Below are 20291 nucleotides of genomic sequence, written 5' to 3'. Positions count from 1 at the left end.
GCGTCAGCCTTGACATTCTTAGTGCCAGGAAGAAAAGAGACCACAAAATCAAAACGTGTAAAAAAACAAGGCCCATCTAGCCTGTCTAGGGTTCAAGCGTTTGGCCGACTCCAGGTAAATCAAATTCCTGTGGTCAGTGAGGACCACGACTTGATGTTTAGCTCCCACCAACCAATGTCTCCACTCCTCAAATGGCCATTTCATGGCCAACAGTTCCCGATTCCCCACATCATAGTTACATTCAGATGGGGAGAACTTTCGGGAAAAGAAAGCACAGGGATTCATTTTAGATGTTACAGGATCCTTTTGGGACAAAACAGCTCCTGCACCAATATCAGAAGCGTCCACCTCTACCTGGAACGGGAGTGAGACATCAGGTTGCCGCAAAACCGGGGAACAAGTGAATCTTCGCTTCAGCTCCAGAAAGGAAGAAACAGCCTCCGGAGACCAATTCAACACATCAGCACCCTTCTTAGTCAGATCAGTCAATGGTTTGGCAATACTAGAAAATTTTGCTATAAATTTCCGATAAAAATTAGCAAAACCCAAAAACTTCTGAAGGGCCTTGTTGTGAGTTCATTTTCCCCTTCACTACTGAGGCCCAAGGAACTCCCTCTTCTGGTGAAGAAAGGTAGTGAGCCTGATTGTCAAACACCTGGGGCTGATGATGATGACTGGCTGAGTGGATATAAGGCTGCCAACGCCCTTCTGGCCTGCGGGTGATTTCTCTGTGGACTTCTAGGAAACCAGTCTGATTCCTGCTCATCTAAAGCTAAGATTTCTGCTTTGCCTTTTTGCATTAGTGTTTTGTTTTCCTTGCTTTTCTGGATTCTGCCATTCCCTGCTGGGGTGAGCTGAATCTCCTTTTGCCTGTTGCTCTGTCTTCAGAATATTCCTGAGTACTGACATAGCTTTTTTTGAAGCCTAGCGTCTTCAGGGCCTTTTTTACTGTCAGTTGGTTGGATCTTATTTTCATAGGGTTTTTCACGGATTGCAGACAGCAGCCTTCCTGTCCTTTCCTATCGAAGCTAGCGTGGGCCCCATCTTTGCTCAGTCTATCTTTCTGTCTGTGTTTTGTTCTTTCTTCTTGCTTCACCGTCATATGTGGGGGGCTGCCTTTTGCTTTGGGGTCTGCTCTGGGGCAGTTTAGATTTCCCTTTCTGTCTTTAGGCTATGTAGTCCTCTGACTGTGATCGAGAGGCCTAGGGCATCGTAGGAGCCCCCCACGGCTACTGCTAGTTGTGTTGATAGGTTCAGGGGTCTGCAATCCGATAGCTGCCAACTTCTATGGTTTTCTGGACTTAGCTAGCATTTCTATTTTTGCCTACTACGGTGACTCAATCATAACAGAATCACCCGCCATACCGCAAATTCTAGGGTACTCAATAGCAGGAAAGAATTGTAAAAAAAAAAAAAGTGTGTATACTTTTTCCTCTATATCTCTGAGGCCGTAGGGGGAATTTTTTTTTCTCTCAATGGAGATAAAGCAATTGTCTGATCGGGTGGAGCAGCTCGCTGCGGAAGTGCGGGGAATTTCCGCCTACCTTGCTCATTCACATGCTGCTGAACCAAAGATTCCTACACCTGATGTATTTTTTGGGGATCGGTCTAAATTTTTGAATTTCAAAAATAATTGTAAATTATTTTTTGCCTTGAAGCCTAACTCGTCAGGGAGCTCCACGCAGCAGGTTAAAATTGTCATCTCTTTGCTGCGTGGCGATCCCCAGGATTGGGCGTTTTCTTTGAAACCAGATGATCCTATTCTGACTAATGTGAACGCATTTTTTCAGGCCTTGGGGTTGTTGTATGACGAACCTAATGCCATTGATCAGGCTGAAAAGACCCTGCTGGCATTGAACCAGGGTCGTGATTCTGCAGAATTGTACTGTCAAAAATTCCGAAAGTGGGCAGTACTTACTACCTGGAATGATAATGCCTTGGCTGCTCTCTTTCGGAAGGGGTTGTCAGAAGCCATAAAAGATACTATGGTGGGATTTCTTGTTCCCTCTGGTCTTGACGATTCTATGTCTTTAGCCATTCAGGTTGATCGGCGTTTACGCGAACGCAGATCTGCACGAGAGGTGTTGCCACCTGTTGAACAGATGTCAGAACCTATGCAATGTGATAGAGTTTTTTCCAGAGAGCAGCGTCAGGAGTTCAGAAGGCGTAATAAGTTGTGTTTTTTCTGTGGAGATGCCTCGCATATTATTTCTGTCTGTCCTAAACGCGAGAAACGCTTTGCACACACGTTTTCTGTTGGTGGTGTTCAACCTAAGTTTCTTCTGGCTATTACTCTGATCTGCTCCCTGTCCACATTTTCCGCCAAGGCCTTTGTGGATTCGGGAGCAGCTCTAAACCTAATGGACTTGGATTTTGCTAAACGTTGTGGATTTCCGATGACACCTCTGCAGATGCCTATCCCTTTGAGGGGGATTGATGCTACTCCTTTGGCTAAAAATAAACCTCAGTTTTGGACCCAGGTGGTAATGCGGGTCGCCCCAGACCATCAAGAAAATTGCAGGTTTTTGGTGTTACATAATCTGCATGTTTCTATTGTTCTGGGGTTCCCCTGGTTACAAATTCATAATCCAGTTTTGGATTGGAAATCTGTGTCTGTGGTGAGTTGGGGTTGTCGGTGTGCCTTTAGTGAGGCTCCGGTGTTTTCCACCTCTCCTCAGTCGCATGATGTTCCTGATTATTTGGCGGACTTTTATGATGCATTTAGTGAGAATGAGTCTGCGTCTCTGCCTCCTCATAGGAGTTATGACTGTGCTATTGAACTGAGCCCGGGGTGTAAATTTCCCAAGGGTTGGCTCTTCAATTTATCTGTACCCGAGCACGAGGCTATGCGATCCTATATTAAGGAGGCGTTGGAGAAGGGTCATATTAGACCATCTTCGTCACCCTTAGGTGCCGGGTTTTTTTTTGTAGCCAAAAAGGATGGATCATTAAGACCTTGTATTGATTATCGTGCTCTCAACAAAATTACTGTTAAATATCAGTATCCGTAACCCCTGATTTCTGATCTATTCTCCAGAGTTAAAGGTGCTTGCTGGTTTACCAAGCTTGACTTTAGGGGGGCGTATAATCTTATTCGCATTAAGCATGGGGATGAATGGAAGACGGCGTTTAATACTCCGGAGGGACATTTTGAGTACCTGGTGATGCCTTTTGGGCTCACTAATGCCCCTTCTGTCTTCCAGTGCTTCATGAACGATATTTTCCGAGATTTTGTCGATAAATTTTTGATTATCTATCTGGATGATATTTTGATCTCCTCCAAGGATTGGGATTCTCATGTGGAACATATTCGGACTGTGTTCCGGATCTTGAGGGAGAATTCCCTGCATGTCAAAGGATCTAAATGCCTTTTTGGAGTACAGAGGATTTATTTTTTGGGATTTATTTTGTCCCTGTCAACTATTGAAATGGACCCGGCCAAGGTACAGGCCATTTACGATTGGGTTCAGCCCACTTCTTTGAAGGCCCTCCAGAAGTTTTTGGGTTTTGCTAATTTTTATCGGAACTTTATAGCAAAATCTTCTAGTATTGGCAAGCCATTGACTGATTTGACTAAGAAGGGTGCTGATGTGTTAAATTGGTCTCCGGAGGCTGTTTCTTCCTTTCAGGAGCTGAAGCGAAGATTTACCTCTGCCCCGGTTTTGCGGCAACCTGATGTCTCACTTCCGTTCCAGGTAGAGGTGGATGCTTCTGATATTGGTGCAGGAGCTGTTTTGTCCCAAAAGGATCCTGTAACATCTAAAATGAATCCCTGTGCTTTCTTTTCCCGAAAGTTCTCTCCATCTGAACGTAACTATGATGTGGGGAATCGGGAACTGTTAGCCATGAAATGGGCATTTGAGGTGTGGAGACATTGGTTGGAGGGAGCTAAGCATCAAGTCGTGGTCCTCACTGACCACAAGAATTTGATTTACCTAGAGTCGGCTAAGCGCTAGAACCCTAGACAGGCTAGGTGGGCCTTGTTTTTTACACGTTTTGATTTTGTGGTCTCTTTTCTTCCTGGAACTAAGAATGTCAAGGCTGACGCCCTCTCTAGGAGCTTCTTTGCTGATTCTCCTGTGGTGACCAAGCCTGCTACCATCTTAGGCGAAGGGGTAGGTCTTTGTGCCATCTCGCCCGATTTGAGACGTGCTCTGGAAGAGTTTCAGGAGGACAAACCTGAGCGTTGTCCCAGTGGAAAGTTGTATGTTCCTGACCAGTGGAAGAAGAGAGTGATGTCTGAAGTTCATTGCTCTGCTTTGGCTGGTCATCCAGGTATTTTTGGTACTAGAGATCTGGTGAGTCGGTCTTTTTGGTGGCCCTCCTTGTCTCGTGATGTCAGGAATTTTGTGCAGTCCTGTGGGACATGCTCCCGGTCTAAATTGTGTTCTCGCTCTAGTGGGTTGTTGATGCCTTTGCCTGTCCCCAAGAGGCCATGGACCCATATTTCAATGGATTTCATCTCTGATATGCCTGTCTCTCAAAGGATGACTGTTATTCGGGTGATTTGTGATAGGTTCTCTAAGATGGTTCATCTTGTACCACTCCCTAAGTTGCCGCCTTCCTCTGAATTGGTGCCCCTGTTTTTACAACAGGTGGTTCGCTTGCACGGGATTCCTGAGAACATTGTATCTGACAGAGGAGTCCAGTTTGTGTCTAGATTTTGGAGAACTTTCTGTTCCAAGCTGGGAATTCAGTTGTCCTTCTCCTCTGCTTTTCACCATCAGACCAATGGGCAGACAGAGAGAACAAACCAGACCTTGGAGTCATATTTGAGATGTTTTATTTCTGCTGATCAGGATGATTGGGTTTCATTTTTGCCCTTGGCCGAATTTGCTTTAAATACTAGAGCTAGTTCTGCCACTTTGATGTCTCCTTTTTTTTGTAACTTTGGGTTTCATCCTCGATTTTCTTCAGGGCAGGTGGAGCCCTCTGCCTGCCCAGGGGTTGACACTGTGGTGGAGAGAATGCACCAGATCTGGGACCAAGTGGTGGATAAGTTATCTCTCTCCCAGGAAAAGGCCCAGCGGTTTTCCAACCGACATAGGACCATTGGTCCCCAATTTAAGGTTGGTGATATGGTGTGGTTATCATCAAAAAATATTGCTATGAAGGTGGCTTCTCCTAAGTTTAAGCCTAGATTTATTGGACCTTACAAGATTTTGGAGATTATTAATCCGGTCTCTTTTCGTTTGGCTCTTCCTGTCACATTTAAAATCCATAATGTGTTCTATAAATCTTTGTTGAAGAGGTTTGTTGAACCTGTTGTTCCGGGGGTTGCACCTCCAGACCTTGTATTGGTTGAAGGTAACATGGAATATGAGGTAGAGAAAGTACTGGATTCCCGTCTGGCTAGACGGAGACTCCAGTATTTGGTTAAGTGGAAGGGTTATGGTCAGGAGGATAATTCCTGGGTCTCTGCCTCTGATATTCATGCCAAAAGATTGGTGCGTGCCTTTCATCGGGCTCACCCTGATCGCCCTGGTGGCGTAGTTGAGGGTTCGGTGACCCCTCCTCAAGGGGGAGGTACTGTTGTGAGTTCATTTTCCCCTTCACTACTGAGGCCCGAGGAACTCCCTCTTCTGGTGAAGAAAGGTAGTGAGCCTGATTGTCAAACACCTGGGGCTGATGATGATGACTGGCTGAGTGGAGTTAATGACTGGATATAAGGCTGCCGACGCCCTTCTGGCCTGCGGGTGATTTCTCTGTGGACTTCTAGGAAACCAGTCTTATTCCTGCTCATCTAAAGCTAAGATTTCTGCTTTGCCTTTTTGCATTAGTGTTTTGTTTTCCTTGCTTTTCTGGATTCTGCCATTCCCTGCTGGGGTGAGCTGAATCTCCTTTTGCCTGTTGCTCTGTCTTCAGAATATTCCTGAGTACTGACATAGCTTTTTTGAAGCCTAGCGTCTTCAGGGCCTTTTTTACTGTCAGTTGGTTGGCTCTTATTTTCATAGGGTTTTTCACGGATTGCAGACAGCAGCCTTCCTGTCCTTTCCTATCTAAGCTAGCGTGGGCCCCATCTTTGCTCAGTCTTTCTGTCTGTGTTTTGTTCTTTCTTCTTGCTTCACCGTCATTATATGTGGGGGGCTGCCTTTTGCTTTGGGGTCTGCTCTGGGGCAGTTTAGATTTCCCTTTCTGTCTTTAGGCTATGTAGTCCTCCGGCTGTGATCGAGGGGCCTAGGGCATCGTAGGAGCCCCCCACGGCTACTGCTAGTTGTTTTGATAGGTTCAGGGGTCTGCAATCCATTAGCTGCCAACTTCTCTGGTTTTCTGGACTTAGCTAGCATTTCTATTTTTGCCTCCTACGGTGACTCAATCATAACAGGCCTTCAAAGAAGTGTGCTGAACCCAATCATAAATGGCCTGTACCTTGGCTGGATCCATTTCAATAGTTGACGGAGACAAAATAAATCCCAAAAATGAAATCCTCTGTACCCCAAAAAGGCATTTTGATCCTTTGACATACAGGGAATTCTCCCTCAAGATCCGTAACACCGTCCGAACATGTTCCACATGAGAATCCCAATCCTTGGAGAAGATCAAAATATCATCCAGATAGATAATCAAAAATTTATCCACAAAGTCTCGGAAAATGTCGTTCATGAAGCACTGGAAGACAGATGGGGCATTAGTGAGCCCAAAAGGCATCACTAGGTACTCAAAATGTCCCTCTGGAGTATTAAACACCGTCTTCCATTCATCCCCATGCTTAATGCGGATAAGATTATACGCCCCCCTGAGGTCAAGCTTGGTAAACCAGCAAGCACATTTAACTCTGGAGAATAGATCCGAAATCAGGGGTAATGGATACGGATATTTAATAGTAATTTTGTTGAGGGCATGATAATCAATACAAGGCCTTAATAAACCATCCTTTTTGGCCACGAAAAAAACCACAGCACATAATGGTGAAGAGGATGGTCTAATAAGACCCTTCTCCAACGCCTCCTTAATATAGGATCGCATAGCCTCGTGCTCGGGTACAGATAAATTGAAGAGTCGACCCTTGGGAAATTTACACCCCAGGCTCAGTTCAATTGCACAGTCATAACTCCTATGAGGAGGCAAAGACGCAGACTCATTCTCACTAAATACATCATAAAAGTCCGCCAAATAGTCAGGAACATCATGCGACTGAGGAGATGTGGAAAAAACCGGAGCCTCACTAAGGGCACATCGACAACCCCAACTCACCACAGACACAGATTTCCAGTCCAAAACTGGATTATGAATTTGCAACCAGGGAAACCCCAGAACAATGGTATCATGCAAATTATGCAACACCAAAAATCTGCAATTTTCTTGATGGTTTGGGGCGACCCACATTACCACCTGGGTCCAAAACTGAGGTTTATTTTTCGCCAAAGGAGTAGCATCTATCCCCCTCAAAGGGATAGGCGTCCGCAGAGGTGTCATACGATATCCACAACGTTTAGCAAAATCCAAGTCCATTAGGTTCAGGGCTGCTCCCGAATCCACAAAAGCCTTGGCGGAAAATGTGGACAGGGAGCAGATCAGAGTAATTCCCAGAAGAAACTTAGGTTGAACACCACCAACAGAAAACGTGTCTGCAAAACGTTTCTCTCGTTTAGGACAGACAGAAATAATATGCGAGGCATCTCCACAAAAAAACACAGCTTATTACGCCTTCTGAACTCCTGACGTTGCTCCCTGGACAAAACTATCACATTGCATAGGTTCAGACACTTGTTCAACAGGTGGCAACACCTCTCGTGCAGTCCTGCGTTCACGTAAACACCGATCAACCTGAATGGCTAATGACATAGAATCGTCCAGACCAGAGGGAACAGGAAATCCCACTATAGTATCTTTTACGGCTTCTGAAAAACCCTTCCGAAAGAGAGCTGCCAAGGCATTATCATTCCAGGCAGTAAGGACCGCCCACTTTCGGAATTTTTGACAGTACAATTCTCCAGAATCTCGACCCTGGCTCAATGCCAACAGGGTCTTTTCAGCCTGATCAATAGCATTAGGTTCGTCATACAACCCCAAGGCTTGAAAAAATGCGTTCACATTAGTCAGACTAGGATCATCAGGTTTCAAAGAAAACGCCCAATCCTGGGGATCGCCACGCAGCAAAGAGATGACAATTTTAACCTGCTGTGCGGAGCTCCCTGACGAGTTAGGCTTCAAGGCAAAAAATAATTTACAATTATTTTTGAAATTCAAAAATTTAGACCGATCCCCAAAAAACACATCAGGAGTAGGGATCTTTGGTTCGGCAGCATGTGAATGAGCAAGGTAGGCGGAAATTCCCCGCACCTCCGCAGCGAGCTGCTCCACACGATCAGACAATTGCTTTATCTCCATTGAGAGAAAAAAAAAAATTCCCCCTACGGCCTCAGAGATATAGAGGAAAAAATATACTCTTTTTTTTTTTTTTAATTCTTTCCTGCTATTGAGTACCCTAGGATCTGCGGTATGGCTGGTGATTCTGTTATAAATGAGTCACCGTAGGAGGCAAAAACAGAAATGCTAGCTAAGTCCAGAAAACCAGAGAAGTTGGCAGCTATCGGATTGCAGACCCCTGAACCTATCAACAACAACTAGCAGTAGCCGTGGGGGTTCCTACGATGCCCTAGACCCCTCGATCACAGCCGGAGAACTGCCTAGCCTAAAGACAGAAAGGGAAATCTAAACTGCCCCAGAGCAGACCCCAAAGCAATAGGCAGCCCCCAACATATAATGACGGTGAAGCAAGATGTAAAAACACTCACACAGACAGAAAGATAGACTGAGCAAATGATGGGGCCCAAGCTAACTAGATAGGATAGGATTGGAAAGCTGCTGTCTGCAATCCGCGAAAAACCCTATCAAAATAAGAGCCAACAGACTGACAGGGAAAAAGGCCCTGAAGACGCTAGGCTTCAAAAAGACTATGTCAGTACTCAGGTATTTTCTGAAGACAGAGCAAACCGACAAAAAGGAATTCAGCTTACCCAGCAGGGAGTGGCAGAATCCAGAAAAGCAAGGCAAACTAAAACCAAAACACAAATTCAAAAAGGCAAAGCAGAAAACTTAGCTTTTGAGGAGCAGGAATCAGACTGGTCTCCTAGAATTCCACAGAGAAATCACCAGCGAGGCAGAAGGGCGTCGGCTGCCTTATATCCAGTCAGAGATCCCCGTCGCCCAGTCATCCTCTCCCAGCTCAGGTGCTTGGAAATCAGCCTCACTACCTTCCTTCACCAGAAGAGGGAGTTCATCAGACCTCAATGGTGAAGGGGAAAATGAACTCATAACAGCAGGGCCTAAAACAGAAACTTTACCTCAAAGCAAGGCCCAAAACAGAACCCTTACCTCAAAGCAAGGCCTAAAACAGAACCCTTACCTCAAAGCAAGGCCTAAAACAGAACCCTTACCTCAAAGCAAGGCCTAAAACAGAACCCTTACCTCAAAGCAAGGCCTAAAACAGAACCCTTACCTCAAAGCAAGGCCTAAAACAGAACCCTTACCTCAAAGCAAGGCCTAAAACAGAACCCTTACCTCAAAGCAAGGCCTAAAACAGAACCCTTACCTAAAGCAAGGCCTAAAACAGAACCCTTACCTCAGAGCATGGCCTAAACAGAACCCTTACCTCAGAGCATGGCCTAAACAGAACCCTTACCTCAGAGCAGAGCCTAAAATAGAACCCTTACCTCAGAGCAGAGCCTAAAACAGAACCCTTACCTTACAGGTAGAGCCTAAAACGGAACCCTTACCTCAGAGCAAACCCTAAAACAGAACCCTTACCTCAAAGCAGAGCCTAAAATAGAACCCTTAGGCTATGTGCACACGTATGCAGAAAATTTCTGCATGAAAACCGGACTCCTTCCCAGAAAACAGGCGTTTTTTTCCGCGCATTTTTGCCGCAATTTTTTCCGGAGCATCCCCAGACACATAAAAAATAGCCAGAAATTATTGAGCATGCTGTGTTTTTTATCGCGAAGCGTTTTTTCGCGGGAAAAAAACTCATCAATATGTATAAAAAGTGCAAAATGTATTAAAATGAATGGGAAGCTTCTTTTAAGCGTTTTTGAGCGGATTTTTTGGTAAATCCGCGGGAAAAACGTGAAAAAAATGCAACGTGTGAACGCAGCCTAACTTTACAGCATGTCCTAAAACAGAACCCTTACCTTGCAGTAGAGCCTAAAACAGAATCCTTACCTTGCAGTAGAGCCTAAAATAGAACCCTTACCTTACAGCATTGCCTAAAACAGAATCCTTACCTTACAGAGGGGTCTGAATTGAAACCATTATCTTACAACAGGGCCTAAAATGGAACCTGTGGATGGGTGATAACTTTTTCTTACCAGAATAATCATTTAAAGGGGTTATCCACTACTTGGACAACCCCTTTTTAAATGAAGTAGACCAGGGTTCCTAAACTCCGGTCCTCAAGGCCCACCAACAGGTCAGGTTTTCAGGATTTCCTTAGTATTTCATCACCTGTACAATACAAGGGAAATCTGGAAAACATGACCTGTTGGTGGGCATAGAGGACCGCAGTTGGGGAACCGTGAAGTTGACCACCTTGTAAAAAAAAAAAAACACATCTACTCACCACCCACATTGGTTCTGCCATCGATAAGCCACGTGAGCCCTGCAGCCAATCAGCAGCCACAATTAAGACTGCTGCATTCTCACTTTTCTTGGACAAATGAGGGACACGCGGAAAAGCACAGCAGCCGCTGATCGCCTACAGGGCTCAAGTGACAGCGCAGGAGGTGAGTACAAGTTATTTTTATTTTACAAAGGGACTGCTTCATCTAAAAAGGGGTTGTGCTGGAAGTGGACAACCACAATAACTCCATTGTGTACCATGTATAAGGACTTGGTTGTACATCACATACAGAGAGACTGGGTACACTACTGTTAACATCTTTTTAAAATAGGATTCGTTCACAATAAAATAAACCTTCATATTTCTCTGGCTTTAGTCACTAAGCTACATGTGCAGAAAAAAGCTGTATTAAATGTACTACTATTATTGTGCTTTGAACATTTTTTCAAACACCCTAAACAAGGGGGTACACCAAAGTGAGATGTGGGTTCTGTATGCAGGCCTGGGATCCATGGAAAGGGTTAGATTTGGGTGTGTAAACAGACCAGTGCTGGCACCTGTATATAAGGGCTTCAGCACACATGCCTGGTGGACACAGAAAAGAAACCCAGTGCAGGAACCATAGATGGCCCTTTGCAGCTCAAGTGTGTCATAATGCACAATTCCACCAGCTTTAGAGTTGGAAATAAGGGGGGGTCCAGATACGGGCCTGAACTCGGCAGCTCCATAAACAGGCTGGTCCGGAAATGGGCTTGGACTCGGTGGCTCCATAAACAGGTGGGTCTGGATATGGGCCTGGACTCGGCTGCTCCGTATACGGGCCCGGACTCGGCGGCGCCGTAAACAGGCGGGTCCAGATACGGGCTTGGACTCGGTGGCTCCGTAAACAGGTGGGTCCAGATACGGGCTTGGACTCGGTGGCTCCGTAAACAGGTGGATCCAGATACGGGCTTGGACTCGGTGGCTCCGTAAACAGGTGGGTCCAGATACGGGCTTGGACTCGGTGGCTCCTGATAGGAACTGAAGGAGTTAAATTGAGTTCTGTCTATGTTGCATTCTCTTGTTTAAAACCTTATCTGTTCTTCGAGGAGATGTCTCAGACATCTCCCTTGTGAACCAAGGTCAAATACCTCTGCTTTTTCGCCTAAATGACTTTCTTTGTCGAAAACAAGTTGTAAAATCATTTGTACTGCGCATGTCTGTAAAATGTTTAAATTCTTTACTATAAAAGACGGAAGCCTAACTGATAAGCCAGAGGCGTCTTGAGAGGCATCCCGAGTGGTATTATACAGCCGTGTCTGTGTTATCCTTCTCGACGGAGCAATTGATTAGAGACATATGGTGCTTCACACCTAAGAACATCGGTCCTTCAGATGAAAGAGTAATCTGAGGGATCCCGACAGTTTCCTGGCGCCCGAAACAGGGACCTGATATAGGCACCTCTCCAAGACTACCCGATCTACAGACCACACCAGTTACTGATGAAATTGTGAACAGCAGACCTAAACACCTGGCCAGGTAAGAGATCAATTTTTCTCTTCTCTGCTCTTCATAATCTATCATTATAACTAAGGTCCGTATAAAGGGGAATCTAGTAGAGGAGGGGGCCGTAAAATCAGGTCCATATAAGAACTCTGAGGAAATCGGGTGTGACACGCATATGTAATTTCTGCTCGAATGAGAGGTTACTGTAGGTTCTGTCTGTGCACAGCTATTTTTAGAAAAAGAGCTGATGCAAATCAAAATGGGAGAGGTCTGACATTACGGAATATAAGGCTGGGTGAACAGTTCATACTGCGCAGCCCGGACGGACAAGTTTTTCACAATAGACGATTCCGCACTAGGAATAGAGGAGGTTGTTGAATGGCTACTTTGATTTGAAAGGTTGTGGAAAGTAGAAAAATAAGCTGCACAGTAGGTATTCGTTCAAAGAGTGGTGATATTGCCTAACTGGGTCATGTGACAGCGTCCTTTCGGGGAGGTCACCGCCTAAGCTTAAATCAACACCCTTTACGAATAAACCTTGTGACAGATAAGAGTGTGACCGAATGAGCACAGGACCGTGAAATGAGCCTGTGACAGGATATGACTGAAGAACCCCGATAGATGGATACTTTGTTTACAATCCTGTGTGTTGTGGGAGTATTTCTGTTCGGATGCTACATAGCATATAAGTACACGAAACACGTAGTACACCGAGGAACAGACACTCCATTTAGCCTGTTAGCACCTTAGGAAGAAGGTAACGAGGTATAGTAGAGCCTAGTCTTGAGCTTACCCAATACACCACCTAAGGCAGGGGACTAACAGGAAGACAACAAGAGAGACAGGATAAGAATAAAAGATAAGATGGGGAACAGTCAGGGAAAGATACCTGAAGAAGGAAATCGGTTATGTGATATAATTGAGGATAGATATGGAAGTAGTGCAGCAAAGAACCTGGAAAAAGTATTAATCAAATCCAAAGTGCAAGATAGGCAGGCTGTGTGAATCCTTGTATATATGTCTATGAGAACCTCTGAATAAGATGAGAGATGAGTAATTGAGTATAAAAAAAAAAAAAAATCAGTGAATGAGCACGTATGAATGAATCATCACACATCATTTTTGTGTCAAGAGATTTGTGACCTTTCTAGTTGTGGTGGAATCCCGGACAGATGCGTTATAGATATTTCAAATCTACATCTGAGACTGAATGAATTGAGTAATGATATAGTTCGTGTTATATGTGGCATTACATTGTAAAGTTTCCTGAATGCATGTGGCCAGAAAAAGGGCAAGACATGGTTAATCTCATTATACAGTTATCTGCCCTTACAGTGAAATCCCGTGATTTTGAGTTTCTTTGTAGAAATTGATTTTGATAAGTCTAAAGAACTACAGAATTCTGTGAAGGACGACGCTGCATTCTGATGGGAGGGGGGAATGATACCGCTGCGTAGTTTTTCTTATCCCTTCGCTCTTATCTCTGCTGAGTGTGAGCTGTGCTAAAAATTCTCTGTAATTCTATCCGTAAGGAACGCGCTGAAAGATTTGTGCATTTTAAAGCAACAGTACTTAATTGAAGATTGGAAGTTAAAAGTAAGATATGGTGCCTAATTTAGAAGGGAATTGTAAGTGATTGCTTGGTCATTAATGTGTTTGAACCTGCTTCTAGTTGTGTGATTGATTTGTATAGCAAATTGTGTCAAATTACAAGAGACAGAGAAGGAAGGAAGCAGTAAAACAAGTGGGACAAACATTGAAAAAGGCAAAAATACCAGAGTGTGAATGTTTGGATGTACAAAAAGGCACAGACAAGGGAAGAAAAGAGCAAGTGAATAAATGATGCTTGAGAATGTGCAGCAGTGTGGAAGGTGTATTATGAATGTTTGATTGACAAAGTGTAACCAGAGACCCAGACAAAACAGATGGACTTGTAAACACTGTGGTCAGACTCAGACAAATCCAGACTGAATAGCTACTTGTGTGACCTGTGCTACTGACCTAAGAGAATTGCACTAAATCCTATCCAGACAAGATCATAAGAAGCTGACATAATAGTGTGGATAGTGGGTAGTAGGGACATTGGCCCTTGAGGAGTAAGCTGACAGTAGACATCAGACGGCCAACCCCATCAGGACCTAGAAGTGTGACTAGAATAAGAAAGATACAGGTGTATTATCCCTGGAGCCCCTCTGACCAGCTAGCTTTGCTGAAGCAGCTGCCTGCCCCTGAAGACCAACCATTCCCGTTTTACAGACACATAAAGGAAGTACAGCAGACATATAAGTGTACCTGGGCAGACCTAGAGAGGTTGATGAGTTTAAAGGCAGGTGACGCACTAGATCATATAATTAAGACACATACAGATGTGACAAAGAATCAGGCTTGGGGCATGGATGATAAATCTGCACGATCTGGGGAGACGTACTGTGAGTCACTAAGACAATGGGCTGCAGTGGAACAATCAGAGCAGTCTGTACTCCTGACTAATGTGACACAGCAAAAAGGAGAGAGAGTAGAGATATACCTTGGACGGTTACAGCTGAAATGGGCAGACATGGGGTACATTTGCATAAACCCACTTGATGTTAGAATACTGGTGAATGCACTCATTGACGGTATGAACAAAGACTTACGAGACGCAGTACAGACAGCCAGACCTGAATGGAGACATGTAGATCCGAAAGACCTCCTTAAGGTAGCTAAAGAAATTGAGCAAACAAGGATAATAAAACGACCTGTCATGTATGCTGGAGCACAAGGAAAAAAGTGGAGACGTAATAGGGAAGGCATGTGAGATGACACATGACATCCATGCCATACTCCTACAAGTTCAACCAAAACATCTGTCTATGGCCAGACAGCTCTGACTTGAGTGTGCTCTACTAATTCCTGAGTATGTCACTCCTCAAAAGATGTAACGTTCTGAATCCAGCCACCCTCCTGCCTGTGGATTCAGAAAAGGGGGAATTGGTGACCGTATTGGCAAGTGAGGAAGGATACTTTGACATGACGCATGAACATGTCTGCATAGAACTGATGAGTCAGGAGACAGTTGGGTTTGCACACATTCATGAAAAACCTGTTCCTAATGCAGACTTTGAGTTTCTTTTTTGTAGATGGCCCCAGATACCACCAGGATGGACGATTCTACACTGGATATGCAGTAGTATCCTCACATGAGGTAATCCGAGCGGAACCACTCTCTCCTCACATGTCGGCGCAGGAGGCAGAGTTGAAGGCACTCACTGAGGCGTGTAGAGCCGCTGCAGGTAAAGTCGCTAATATTTTCACAGATTCGAAGCCCCTTAAAAATGCAGAGCTGGTGAAACAATTGATGGAGGCATTGATGTTACCAGTCCAGGTTGGCATTGTCAAGGTAAAAGCACACACAAAGGTGACTCCGTGGAGGTAGAGGGCAATAGAAGGGCGAACGAGGCTGCTAAAATAGCACAAGGCGGCCTAGAGAGAGCAGTGGACGGTGGCGGGGAGTCAGCGTATTCCAGCCACATTGGGTCTAGATGTCCTGAAATCCCTCCAGCAAAAGGCTGCCCAAACAGAGAAGGTACACCGGGGGAGACTGGGAGCTGAGCTGAACTCAAATGGAGTATGGGAGAATAAGGATAAAATGTGCCCACCAAAGTCCCTGTTCCCAATCATGGCGCAAGCAGCACATGGCCCCAATCACACCTCAAAAAGTCACATGTGTGCCATGGTAGATGCCTTCTGGATCGCTCCTGGCTTCAGTTGCGCTGCCGCGAAACTTGTACAATCATGCCTCATCTGTGCACAGCACAACCCAGGTAAAACAGTAAAAGTCCCTAAGAAAGCGACACCTAGGCCTCTCTACCCGTTTCAGAGACGGCAGATTGACGACATACAGCTACCAAGGTAGGAGTGTATGCAAATATCCTAGCATGTGTAGATCTCTTCTCTGGATGGCCAGAGGCCTACCCGGTGAAAACGGCTACAGCTCGAGCCACTGCAAAGAAACTGGTGATGGAACTAGTACCACGATTCGGTGTCCCTGAAACAATTGAATCAGACAGAGGTACACACTTTACTGCTGAGGTAATGCAAAATGTCATGCAAATGATAGGTGTAGAACAGGCATTTCATACACCCTACCACCCACAGAGTTCAGGGAAGGTAGAGAGAATGAACGGGACACTAAAATTGAAAATACAGAAAACCATGGAGCAGACCCATAGACCATGGCCAGAGTGTCTCCCATTAGCATTATTCTCAGTAAGGTACACACCCACGGGGAAAACTAAACTGTCACCCTTCGAGATACTGTTTGGAAGACCACCGAACACAGGGTTGTACTACCCACAGGTCTTAACACTTAATGTGGATAATTTGACAAGTTATGTAATCCAGTTGCAAAAGCATTTAACTCAAATGCATTCTCTAGTTTTCTCTTCCATTCCAGATCCAGATAGTGTGGAAGGAACTCACTGTCTACAACCTGGTGATTACGTATATGTCAAGAAACACTCCAGAAAGACCCTTGAACCCCGATATCAAGGACCTTACCAAGTACTCCTAACAACGCCTACTTCTGTTAAGTTGGAAGGACGACCAACCTGGATCCACGCATCGCATTGCAAACTAGCCACAGGAGTTAACAAAGCATAAGAGTGCATAATGTTTTGGTTTGGTTTTGTTGCATTATCTGTAATAATGGTAGCTGCGTGGGACAATCTAAATTCTCCAATGTCCTTGAATAATAAGTTTATACAACATCATGAAAAATTACTGAATGATTGGTCAAATCATTTGCTGGATCTGCACACATTCACCAGTATCAGCCACTAGTATTCCGTTCCTTGTTATTCCTATGCCACCCGAGGAATTATTTGCCTGGACCAGTTGTTCTGATACACTTGCTAATAATGCCACAAATAATGTGAAGTTATGGAACACAACTGTTGGAATACCTATTGTGGGATGGGTAGGATACCCTTGGTGGCAGGGTAATCTTTCAGGAAGTAATACACACCTTCAATATCTGGCATATAAAGGGGGGGCTTGGGTACCCAGGAATAGAACTCGATTAACCTACCTGGGGCAAATTCCAATGTATGGCCTACAAGTTAGTTTTAATGTAACTTCCCACTCTACTGATGCCTTCAAACCAATACTGCTAGAAAGAAGGTTGCATAATACGTCCTGGGAGTATTCCAATTTATTTCCCCAGGGCAATAATGAAACTTGTTTTAATATTTCAGGTAATATACCTTGCAACGAGTCATCTGGATATGAGAAAGGAACTCCCACCTGTGGAAATTCCGATGTAGGGTAGTGTAGCCCTTTAGGACAACTTCCAAATTGGTGTATGGTTCAGAATGTATCTGCGTTCATAGATTTAGTTCATAGACTGGTATTACAACATTCAGCCCTATGGGACCTACCTAGTGACATGTACTGGGTATGTGGAGACAATGCATATAAATGGTTGCCAGTAGGGGTAAAAGGTGCTTGTACTCTGGGTCGTTTGACTCCAGCTACCTTTGTTATTCCGAATGACCAGTTGAATACTCAGAGCATACCTAAACACACGTTGTACAAAAGAGCTGCTGACAATACACCTCGCCTCTCTGGGAGACCACATATAGTGCAGATGAGTGTGACCAATAAAATTGTCAGCTCTATTTTTATTTATCCTATGATTACTCAAATGTGGGATAAATTAGTCAGGGCTACAGATTACTTAGATGACCAAATATGGGATATATTGGATATATTGAACACCACCGTTGCTGTCCAAAATCATTGTTGTCTGTATCTTCGTAATATATGTGCTATTGAAACTTGTTTTTTGGTGTATCTCTGTATGCAAGAAAAGATGTAGAAATAGATAAGGAAGTTTGACTGTAAACAACAAGAATTTAACTATTATTCCTTTGAGTCCTAGATTGACATCTCATTTCTGGCATGAAGGAGCGTACTCTTGCAATGATGGACGTGGCTTCAGTATCTGGGGGATGGAGAAGGTAGAAGACCTGTCTCCCTTGGGCAACCCGTCGGCCTGGGATAGTACCTGGTGAACGAGCCACTATCCGCTGTTGTTGCAGGATCCAGTGTTCCAGATTGTGGAAAATGAAGATGTCAAAGGGGGGAATGATAGGAACTGAAGGAGTTAAATTGAGTTCTGTCTATGTTGCATTCTCTTGTTTAAAACCTTATCTGTTCTTCGAGGAGATGTCTCAGACATCTCCCTTGTGAACCAAGGTCAAATACCTCTGCTTTTTCGCCTAAATGACTTTCTTTGTCGAAAACAAGTTGTAAAATCATTTGTACTGCGCATGTCTGTAAAATGTTTAAATTCTTTACTATAAAAGACGGAAGCCTAACTGATAAGCCAGAGGCGTCTTGAGAGGCATCCCGAGTGGTATTATACAGCCGTGTCTGTGTTATCCTTCTCGACGGAGCAATTGATTAGAGACATATGGTGCTTCACACCTAAGAACATCGGTCCTTCAGATGAAAGAGTAATCTGAGGGATCCCGACACTCCGTAAACAGGTGGGTCCGGATACGGGCTTGGACTCGGTGGCTCCGTAAACAGGTGGGTCCGGATACGAGCCTGCTGTGTAGCCTGTCATTAGATTGGGAAAATCTGCATAGTTCACTGAACACATGCAGATTTAACTGTGTGATTGCATTTTGGACGCAGCAAAAATATGCTGTGTCCAAAATGCTGCTATTTCCTGGACATGAAACAATCACTGACTTCAGGGAGATCAGTCAAAGAAAACACCGCAGCAGCCGGCAAAGGCGCTCAATCAGTGAAATCCTAGGTGCAATGCTCCCTGGGAAATACAAATATGCAAATAAAGTCCGTGGAGCCTCATTTAAGAGTCTCAAACATGGGACTAACCAGATCCTCCTCCAGGGAAGGACCCAGCCAAGGAGTGGCTCCTTTCGGAAACCACCATATGTTTGAGACTCTTAAATGAGGCTCCACAGACTTTATTTGCATATTTCCTGGGCACATTCAGGAATTGCACTGTGCACTGCTGTGTCCGCCGTTTGGAAGGACGAGTAAGGGTACGTGCCTGCGATCAGGAGCTGCTGCGGGCTTGACCCTATGCATTTATGCAGCATAAAGCTGGCAGCAGGCAGACGTTACAGCATAGTGGATGGGATTTCTAGAAACCCCGTGTCCACATTCGCCTGCGGCTCACCTGTGAAGACGGACACGCGGCGCGCGTCTATCCAGGCCGCGGTATGTCTTTCACTTGGGAATACGTTAGTCTCCCCAAAATAAATTTCACCTATAGAATGTGTTGGACGCGGTGAATCCGCACGGTTCAGCGATCACACGCGGATTCACATGCGTTCAATAGACGGCAGCGGACATGCGGCTAGCTCCGGATCGTGGGCACGTACCCTACGTAGTTATGTCAGGATATTACAGGAATATGGATGAAACCTGCTGAAATAATCACAACAGGAAGGATCAGTCGCTGAGGAAACAAGAACGGCTCCAACACCACTAGGAAAATGGCAGAGAAACCGCACAGGACCATGCAGATTTGCACAAGACTTTCCAGGCGAGGACATAAGGGAGCCGCAGCATAGTCTCCATATAGTGCAAACATGGCGAAACCTGACCGGAGCCGGTATCACAGGGCGGAGCTCAGGACGGACGCTCCCTCACACCGGCGGCTGCCGCGTCCTTGACACGTGTCTGCCTCCTGTTCCCGCTCAAGTTGTAGTCATAGAAACGGGACGTGTGCGGAGCGGTAGTAACCGGCCCTGCGCAACGGTGAGCGCCAGGTAAACGGAGCCATGACAGGTCTCCCGTGTAAGAATCCTGCGTGTGTGTAATCACTGAGAAAGAGCAGTAATGGCGGCCACCAGAGCCTCACAGGTCGTCATCCCCTCACACTACATACAGCACAGTAATGGCGGGCGGCTGACAGGCCGCTGACCACCATGTCACTCTCCTATCGTGGACTCATTCACTGGCAGCAGCGGCATACAGCCGGCCTTAGGGCTTGTTCACACATACAGTTCTTTTGCTGCGGGTTTTCTTTGCATGCATCTGAAGACGACGTGGTTTTTGTTCTTTTTTGTGCGTTTTCTTTATCGAGAGTCTGGAAATAACGCATGTAAAAAAAAAAAACCCGCCGCTGTTCAGCTTTTCTGTATTAAAAAAAAATCACTGCTTCATCCCTGCACCAAATAAAGGGGAGACGCCTCCAAAAAGGCGCTGATCAGACGCGTGATATTAC

At 45.1% G+C, this 20291-nt stretch overlaps 1 protein-coding gene across 5 annotated transcripts in view; it reads left to right on the top strand.

The window, feature by feature from the left end:
* The first annotated feature begins 11158 nt into the window (after positions 1-11158).
* The window catches only part of BRDT (bromodomain testis associated), a 176026-nt gene continuing 166893 nt past the window's right edge, over positions 11159-20291 (top strand). Inside the window, exon 1 of one of the 5 annotated variants that reach the window (XM_073571465.1) lies at positions 11159-11338. The gene's annotated coding sequence lies outside the window, so the exon portion shown is untranslated. Of the gene's footprint in view, positions 11339-19080; positions 19102-19258; positions 19280-19645; positions 19834-20291 lie in introns of those variants that run through there. The other 4 variants (XM_073571469.1, XM_073571470.1, XM_073571468.1 and 1 more) reach the window with 4 other exon arrangements.

Source organism: Dendrobates tinctorius, unplaced genomic scaffold (assembly GCF_039654945.1).
Source record: "Dendrobates tinctorius isolate UK_male_01 unplaced genomic scaffold, ASM3965494v1 ptg000029l, whole genome shotgun sequence".
NCBI classification, from domain to species: Eukaryota; Metazoa; Chordata; class Amphibia; order Anura; family Dendrobatidae; genus Dendrobates; species Dendrobates tinctorius.
This window is presented reverse-complemented; position numbering and strand designations above follow the sequence as displayed.